The sequence below is a fragment of the Lactuca sativa genome, chromosome 7, assembly GCF_002870075.4.
Source record: "Lactuca sativa cultivar Salinas chromosome 7, Lsat_Salinas_v11, whole genome shotgun sequence".
NCBI lineage: Eukaryota > Viridiplantae > Streptophyta > Magnoliopsida > Asterales > Asteraceae > Lactuca > Lactuca sativa.
In genome coordinates this window covers 14,888,579-14,898,755 of record NC_056629.2, presented here as the reverse complement: position 1 = coordinate 14,898,755, position 10,177 = coordinate 14,888,579, and positions in this window count along the sequence as shown.

The window sequence follows — 10,177 nt, the reverse complement described above, 5'->3', positions numbered from 1 at the left end:
AAATATTAATGGCTTAAGTTAACTTACCATGTAGCATCATATAGTTTAAACGAGAGTAAAAAATGACCGTTTATGCAATGGCAAAAAAAATCAACAACTCCCATTATAAATCAAGTACTTTGAAGCATGTTAAAAAAACGAACTTTGATGATATTTGAGTGATATTTTTCGGAGGCTTTCCATACTCTTTGGAAAATATATTTTGATATATAACACTTATTATTGGGTTTTATTGTATTGGACTTGGGGGGTGTTTGACTTGTCTTTTTGAAAGGCAAAAGTTTTTTTTGGAAAAGATAAAATCTTTTATCTTTTCCAAAAAAAACTTTTGCCTTTCAAAAAGACAAGTCAAACACCCCCTTAGGGCTATAAACCAACAGAATGTTCATATAACCGTTCGGCGGGAGTTTGTTTATTTAGTAAATGAATGAACATGAATATAAATCTCCGTTCATTTAGTTAAGTGAACGGACATGATTAATAGTCTCGTTTGTTCATTTATGTTCGTGGACGTTTGTTTACGTTCATTTATTTTCGTTCGTTTAAGTTTATTTATGTTTATATATGTTCAATTGTTTTTATATTATATTACTATATTATATGTATGTTTATATTCATATATGTTTAATTATGTGTGGTTATTATTGTTCGTTTATGTTCGTTTAGCATATTCATTAACATAAACAAACGAACATGAACAAGACACTTTTTTAAACAAACACGAGCTAACATGAACAAGAAAACTTGTTCTCTATTCAATTTCGTTCGTTTGTTCGACTAACTTAAACAAACGAACATCAACAAGCATTGTTCGTGTTCGTTTGTTTCGTTTAGAGCCTTAATTGAACTCAATAGGAAATTAAAATTTTGCATATAGATTTGTGGTCAATTTGTAAAATGTAGGGTAATTTGCAATTCGACTCTGCGTGTGGCTCTCTATGTATTTGGAATAATCTTGTTTTTCAAAATTCTGGAGAGTTTTATGTACAGACAATTATGTTTTTGTGGAAGGTTGTAGGATTTCTTTGGATTTATTTGTGTTATTTATTTCCCTATATGCCCTTCATAGTGTAAATGATAAAAAAGAGTTATGATCTACTTTGTTAAGACTACTTCACAAGTGGGAGGGTGAAGTCATTTTGTGGCGATCTTAATGAGATGGGGGAAGTCACTGAGCGATTTGGATCGGTTTTTAATGTTAGACTTACAGACATATGTAGTTATTTTATTTATCATGTTGAACTTGTTGATGTGACTTTGGGTGGTTATTCTTTTACTTGGACGGATAAGTGGGCATCCAAGATGAATAAGTTGGATATATATATATATATATATATATATATATATATATATATATATATATATATATATATATATATATATATATATATATATATATATATATATATATATATATATATATATATATATATATATATATATATATATAAGTAAAAGAAAGGTTATTCTTTTACTTGGACGGATAAGTGGGCATCCAAGATGAATAAGTTGGATATATATATATATATATATATATATATATATATATATATATATATATATATATATATATATATATATATATATATATATATTATGATGCTTTTCCTTGTATTACAAGTGTGGTTTTGGATTGCGACATCCTAGATTTATATATTAAATATTATTATATATAAATAACACACTAAACAAAAAGAGCATGAAAATATGATTATGTGGATTTAAAGAACACCGAAACCGGAGAAAAAACAACGAAATCGGAGTTCATATGCAAAAGTTACGACTATTTAAAAAAACGAACAATCAAATAACAGTATGTTGCATGTAACGGCCTAAAATGACACTTCAAATGTTGCATAGGCTACTTTAAAATGTGATTCTTTTAATCCCGAACAATTTTCTTATAAACACCAATCAATCTAGTATTTGATTTTGGAACTAACTTATTTTTCCCGAAAAAGCACGACACCACTGTGGATAAGAACAAAACAGCACAATATAGGCTTTTTCGAAAACGAATCTTCAAATGATTCGTTGCAATAGCAACACAACTCGTTAAGTGAAAATGGTAACATTTTTTAAGTCGGGTAATAAAATGGTAACATTTTTAAGTCGGGTAATACCTTAGTATTTGATTCTCTTCTAGGAATTTCGTTCTCACAAAGTTTTGACACTTTCGCAAAAACAGTCGAATCACTGAAATAAAAAATCCTCCGATAAAACACTTCAAAATCTTATTTAACATAGTTATGTTATTCGTTTGGTAAATATTTTTACATATTCCATACTGTAGTTTCCTAGACATATGACTAGTGTTTTCGGAAAAAAAAAACAAGGGATGTCAGTTTTCGTCGGGCTGTCGCATGTGGTTCGAGGAGGCGGGAAGTGTCGCGATGCTAGCATACCACATCACCCAAAAAACCTCTATAAATAGAGAGGGTCAGCCATCTCTCTCTCTCTAGATATATCCCTCTCTTTCTCTCTCGTCGTAGAAAAACACCACCGCCGACCACCTTCGATCCTTCGGTCGACATTCCAGCCTCCAACAATGACCACAATAGTAGCTCCGGCCAACCTCAAAACATCCGATGGAAGCTCCGACAACCGCTGCCGTCATGGCTGCCGACCGCCGACCGTTGTAGCGCTGTCACCGACAACCAACGACAAGGATTTTTCTGGCCGTTTTCCGTTGATTTCTCAGCCACTTTCAGATATGATTCGACTCCTTTTCAGGATACTTTTTGACCTCTCGTAAATGGAACTCTATCCGTTCGGTTTTTGATGCAATCTCGATTTTCGACTAAAATCGCAACGTTAAAGCACGCTTCAAGGGCGAGTTTCACGACCCATTTTTTCAAACTTTTTAAATGTTTTCGAGGGTGAATACTTGAATTATAACTGTTATTTATCTTTTATATAAATGTTAAAGGATTATTTATTACTTATATAATTATAATTCATTATTTATGTATTTTATAAACAAGAGTTTATTTAAACTGATATGCACATCTATTGAGACTTTATATACATAACTGGTATGTAGGCTTTACATTGGTTAAAACCTCGTTTTTACTCATTTACATTCGTTATCCTGCCAAAATTTTGTTAAAAACTTTATACAATAGTTGTACTCGGTCAAACTTTTTGCCTAATAATTTTGACACTTAAAGTTAAGGCACACACACTTTTAGATTTGTTCAACCTAAGGGGTTACATGAGACACATTCCTCAACTAAGTGTAATAATTAGCAAAGACCCCTAAACTATAACCATTAATCCTAAGTGTGCGAGGAACGTTATGTATAAATCTATAGGGGTTAACCACCCCACATGTGGTTGCTAGCTACAACCTTGACAGAAGAGTCATATCGGGTGATAACTGTCCATATAAGTAGGGGAAGGCCATTTATACATAGTAAACACATACTTTTGGTTTAAAAAGTACATTTATATATAAGATAGGGAAGGCCATGTAACACTTAGATTCTGGTATGTCCCTTTTAGCCCCCAAGTTATTGATTTATTGCGAAAGAAGTCCCTCCATATGTTGGGTGTGCGTTTATGTACGCTTAGCGTACATGGGACATGTAGAGTCGGGATCTTTAGCTACGTACGCGGGGCGTACATAGCCTTTCACCAAAACCCTAATTTTAGGGCATGAGCCCTATTTAAGCTCATTTATGACCTTGGACCCTCATTCTTACCAACCTCCAATTCCTTTGAACGTCCCTAAGACCCAAGTTACCATTGAAAGCGATAATCGAGCTTGAAAGAGACATTAGTGGCTGTCGTGACATGCTCTTTAAGGAATTAGATGTTTGTTGACGAGTTGATCTTTGTGGTTTTCCTGAGAACACAACCCAAAAGGGCTGTTAGAGGACGACCGGGGGTTCTCCTGGGACATCACTTCGACGATCAAGTTAACTTTATTTCTGAGAGAGATTTAGGTAAAATTGTATGGGGAAGAAGATGATCCCCTTCCTTGGGCAGGAAGGGATACTTTTATACCTATTGCTAATGGAATGGGGTGATTCTACCCATATGGGAGTGAGACGTGGCACTTTCCTACTGGGAGAAGTACGTGCACGCCGTTTGACAACCAGGTGATGTCAGTTCTAGGCGTCATCTAGTTGTTTTTCATGACCTGATTAGTCATGAGAGAATGAGAGGATTACGGGGAATATTCTTCCTTGTGTGGGAATGTGAGTTGTCATCCTGGCGCTGGCCTGTCAGGGGTAAGACTGAGACCCGACCAAGACCCTGGCTTGATAACGTCCTGTCAGTGCTTTCCGTTAGATTTAACGTGGTCGCATACATTAATGTTTAAAAGTCCCTTAGACCAGTAGGCTTCTGCGTTGGGGACGTAGCAGATTCATTTTGGTCTAGTCATAGACACGTGGTGGACTGCTGTTGCTAGTCTGTGCGGTTGACAAGACGGAGCTGCCGTTGTTCGACGGTTTCATCATGAGACGGTTCGCTGCTCTTTTTGTAGCATTTAAACCCTTGTTTCTCTAGGCATTTCCTCCTCACTCTCTGCCTTTATCACTTTGCTTCTTTGCTTTAAAGAACCCTTTCGATCTTTCCTTGCATTCTTCCATGGTTGTCGCTCGTCCTTTAGTAAGGGAACTCATTGCTGAGGAATAGGAATCCTTCCAGTTCCGGTTTGGGTTTGTTGCTGAACATAGGGTTCAGATTCCTCTCCCTGATGCATCGATCTATAGTCCCCCTGAGCGCAAGGTCGGCATTCTGATTGCTTTGTTCGAGGCGGGTCTATGCTTACCCACTACAGACTTTTGCAACCTGATCATTCGCGAATACGGGTTTTCTGTGAGGGAACCGACTCCAATCGCCATAAACAAGATTTTGGGTTTTGAGCTTCTCTGTCGTGCCCTAGGTTAACAGCCGACTGTGTCAACGTTCAAGCACTTTTTCAATGCTTCCACCTAATTTGGGACTCAGACCCTTTCTCGTCGAAGAGGAGTCCATACCCTCATCCATGATAAAAAAAATCCAAAAAGAATTGGCAAGAGAAGTTTTTGTGGGTGAATAGTACCTTTTGGTGCTTAGCTATCCTAAGACTAAGGCGTATGTAGACCATGCTCCAACGCTCTTTGGTGTTGACAAAGAGTTGGCAGATGCCTTAGAGAAGGTTAGCATCTATGGTGATGCTTGGCTCGACTACTTCTTGGCTGCTGGCGGGATGAGCACCACTTGGAGGGCTCGTGGGAAAATGCCTGAGTTTTTCGTCGAGAAAGAAGGTATGATGCTTCTTCTTCTGCTTTCCCTTTCTCCCCTTTTTTACTCGAAAAAGTACTTTGAATTCGGTAATCTTGTTAACCATTGTTATATTTGTTTTTCGTTAGTTGTGGAGGAGATTACCTCCTTAGAGAGAGCTCTACGAGGTTTATTCGACGGTGATCTTGAGTGTCGCGACATCAACCTTATAGAGACTCTCCCGCCATCTGTTTCCGGTCGGGGTATCGGGGCTATACCTGAGTCTCCCGTCGGTTCAGAAGATGCTGTTAGCGCTGGCAAGGAGCCAGATCTGCAGGATGTCGTTGTTACCGATGCTTCTCAGAAGGATCCTGCCCCTTCCAGGTCCCTAAGGAGTCTCCGACATGTAAAGAGGCGATTTGCTTTGCTGGAAACCTCTTCTGCCGGTGGCGTTGAGACGGCTAGCACCGAGCCCCCGCTTCGCAAGAAAAGTAACTTGGGTTTCTTGCTAGGGGGTTCCAAAGGTTCCACCAGTGTCCCCGATAAAAGTTCTTCAATGTCACACCCCCAAATCTAAACGGCGGAAACGTCCGGGGGTGGATGACTTCATGTTAAGTATCATAACACATGTATTATAGTAATCAAAGTACAACAACCAATACATTAATAAGTATAGGTTTTTACATAAGTGTTCAAACATTGTATATATAACATCAAAAGTAGATACTGTAAAAGACAAAAGACGCAACACGACACAATGTCGTCTTCTCAAAAGCTTTGGAGGTGTACCTGTCTACTGGTTCCTTAAGAATACAAGTTATTTTGAAAGAGAGAATCAATATTTAAGTTGGTGAGTTCATAAGTATTAGTTTCATTAATGGTTGCCTTAGTTTTAAGAAAATGATAGAATGAGTTCCAGAAAATCCCCTTATTTTCTAATACAAGTGAAAAGTAGTTTTAATACCATAAAACCGTTCCGCATTGAGTGTTATTGTACTTATATCATAGTATAACATAACTGTAACACCGTAAATTTTCAAACAATTTTTTTTATTTTAAAATCCCATAACTCTCATAACACATTTCACAAAAAATCTCATTTATTTAATTTATAAATCGCAACTCTATAATTGTTTGATTAATAATCCAGGATCTTCAAAACATAACTCTTCCACTGGTGTGTACAATCAAGCCGATGCCTTCCTGCGATCACGAGAATGACCTGAAACACATATCATATAACACGGTAAGCACGAAGCTTAGTGAGTTCCCCAAAATACCACACACACAACTCATTAGCCACTCTAGGCTATAACTCAATAAGACCCTCCGATCTCTGTGTCTCAGTGGGACCCTCTGGTCCCAACTCAGTAAGCTCCTAATAAAAATACTCAACATAAATCTCAAAGACATAATGCAGAATATCAGATACACAGATAAGCACAATAAACATCTCAACCACACAAAGGTACCACTCATGGTAAGTATAGTGAGAAGACTCACCTCGGATGATGAACAACCCCTATAAACGCTGCTGCTACGCACCGACCTCTAACTCTGAGCCAAAACCACAATTAACCCTATTAGGAACTAGGTCCAAACTCTTACTCATTAGGTCTAAAGGTAGTCCACCAACCAACCCATCCATAACCTAAAACCCATTGGGCCCACTAAGGCCCAATAACAAATGGGCTCTCCCGAGGCCCAACTCTAAAATCTAAATGGAAAATCCAACTCAAGGGCCCAAAGCACATATATATAATCCTCTGGTCCATAACTCTATTACAAGCCCAACCTTCAGGCCCAACACTCAAGGCCCAAAAATGAGACTTAGCCCAAAACTCCACAGTGAGGTTACGCGGGGCGTACCTCCCTTGGTATGCTCAACGTACTCATGAATCTAGATTGGCCATCGGGGACACTGGGGCAGTACGCGGGGCGTACTGGAATTACACTCAGCTACTCCCCAGATTCACTCTTTCTACTCACTTGGTCTTAATCAGTTAAGACCTTGACTCAAATCACATATCTCGATTCTTTAATAGCCCTTACTCCATAAATTCAGTGACTTTAAGCCTTTGCATGGCTAAAATGGTCAAAAACACCCAAAACACTCACTCTCTTAACTCAAAATGCTCATAACTCATGCATGGCTTGATTCCAACATCCAAGGCTTGATTTTTATGACACAACACCACCAAATACACTCAAACGGGGTTGGTCGTAGTCTCTGGAGCTCAATAACTCATAAGGTCTCCAACTTTGGGATAAAAACCCTAAAATACTCTAATATGAAGCTCAAAACAAAAGTGTGAGAAAGCTTGGAGCTTTATACCTCATGATGAAGCTTCCAACTCAGATATGCTCAGATCCAAGGCCTGGAATTTCACTCCTTCTTCTCCAAAGGTCCTTCTTTACTCCAAGAACACACAAAATCACTTAAGGCTCTCAAATGGACACACACAAGCTCAAGAACGAGGATTAGGGTTTAAGAGGGTTTATTGACTGAGTATGGTGGCCAGGATTGAGGCCATCTCATTCTTTATATAGGGACACCCCTCAATTAGGGTTTTCACTCTGTGCCTAGTACGCCCAACGTACCCTCTGGTACGCCTAGCGTACTAGGTGGCTCCGATTAAAGATCACACGCATGAGTACGCTAAGCGTACACACACATACGCCCATCGTACTCAGCTGCCACCTTTCTCAAATGAGGGACTTATCCTGCCAAACTTCAAACTTCCATAGCTTCCTCGATATAACTCCGAGATCGTTCATAAGCCAAGGAGACAGTGGGATGCAAGTTGACCTTGAAGAAATTCAAGATTCATGTGGTGAAGGGACTTCAAACCCTTGCACTCAACTTGAGGAGGAAACTCCTGTTGAGCCAATTGACAAGTCTGTACCTCTGAGGCGTTCCACAAGGGTTAGGAATGCACCTGAGCATTACTATGGATTCCATATTACTGCGGAAGGTGATACACTTATTAGTGATGAGACGCTGATAGGTCTGGATGAACCTAACAGTTACGCAGAAACCATAGCAGGCCCTGAGTCAGTCAAGTGGAAAGAGGCAATGGACAGCGAGATACAGTCCATGTATGACAATCAAGTTTGGAACTTGGTTGAGAATGTACCAGGTCGTAAGACTGTAGGGTGCAAATGGATCTTCAAGAAGAAGACCGACACGGATGGTAAGGTACACACTTATAAGGATCGACTGGTTGCAAAGGGTTTCTCACAAACTCCGAGAGTTAATTATGATGAGACCTTTTCTCCAGTGGCCAAGATTAAGTTTATTGGGTCCTGTTAGCCATAGCTGCATTTCATGACTATGAAATATGGAAAATGAATGTCAAAACCGCTTTCCTTAATGGAAAGTTGGTTGAGGATGTTTACATGAGTCAGCCAAAGGGTTTTGTCAATATAGAGTACCCTAATAGAGTGTGTAAGCTTGAGAAATCCATTTATGGGTTAAAGCAAGCACCTCGCAGATGGAATCTTTGCTTTGATGAGAAAGTCAAGGAATTTGGCTTTTCTAGGAGCGAAGATGAATCTTGTGTATATGTCAAGGCTAGTGGGAGTATAGTTAGCTTTTTGGTTTTGTATGTGGATGACATACTACTCATAGGAAATGACATCCCAACTCTGCAGGAAGTTAAGTCCTGGCTTGGGAAGTGTTTCTCTATGAAGGACCTAGGAGAAGCTGCCTATATTCTAGGGATAAGGATCTTGAGAGATCGGAGTAAAAGACTAATTGGACTTAGTCAGAGTATCTACTTGGATAAGGTGCTGAAGAGATTCAGCATGCAGGACTCCAAGGAAGGAGAGTTACCCATCCAGAGTAACGCCAGATTGAGTAAGACACAAAGCCCTAGTACTGAGGCTGAGATAGCAGATATGAGTCGAATACCTTATGCTTCGGTTGTAGGATCGATCATGTATGCTATGACGTGTACTCGACCTGATGTAGCCTTTGCCTTAAGCATGGTTAGCAGGTATCAGGGGAACCCTGGCAAGACACACTGGACTGTAGTAAAGAATATCCTCAAGTACCTATGGAGGACTAAGGATTGGGTTCTTACCCTCGGTGGGAGTGATGACTTGAGAGTTGTAGGGTATAGTGATGCTAGTTTCCAGACTGATAGGGATAATTTCCGCTCTCAGTCAGGCTGGGTCTTTACCTTAAACAGAGGAGCAATTTCTTGGAAGAGTTCCAAGCAAGAGACAATGGCTGATTCAACTTGAAAATCAAAGTATATTGCAGCGAGCGAGGCAACAAATGAGGCTATATGGCTAAAGAACTTCATTGGAGACCTTGGAGTTGTACCAGCTATTAAAGAGCCAATGGAAATTTTCTGTGATAGTGAAAGTGCAGTTGCCTTAGCCAAGGAACCAAGGGATCACAGGAGATCCAGACACATCGACAAAAAATACCATTTCATCAGACATCGAATAGAAGAAGGAATCCTCGTGGCGAAGAGGGTATCATCAGATGAGAATCCAGCAGATCCCCTCACGAAGGGACTGGCTCGGGTTAAGCATCTCCAACATGCTTGGAGCATAGGGTTGAAGGATGATATTAGATTTAGTAGTTAGATAGCCTGGAAATTTGTAAAGTGTAATTGACATTAGATGATGAATAAAAGGTGTTCTATTTATGAGTAAAGTGTTGCTATCTCTTATCGATCGTTTACTATATTTATTTTGCATGTTTTGACTTCCAGAATAATTATGTTTGGTATATCATATTATTCGAACCTCCACAGTCGGTCATATGTCGGAAGTAGGTATGAATCAAGACTGTCATGATTGGTTGCAGAGGTCTAAGGTGTTGGACATGGCTACAACAATCATGAGTGCTTATAAGTTCTGAGCATTGGACTCAACCCACGCTCACGGGAATCACTTCATGGAATTTATCTCGAGTGATCGTGAGACGGTAATATCATATAAGTCTTCA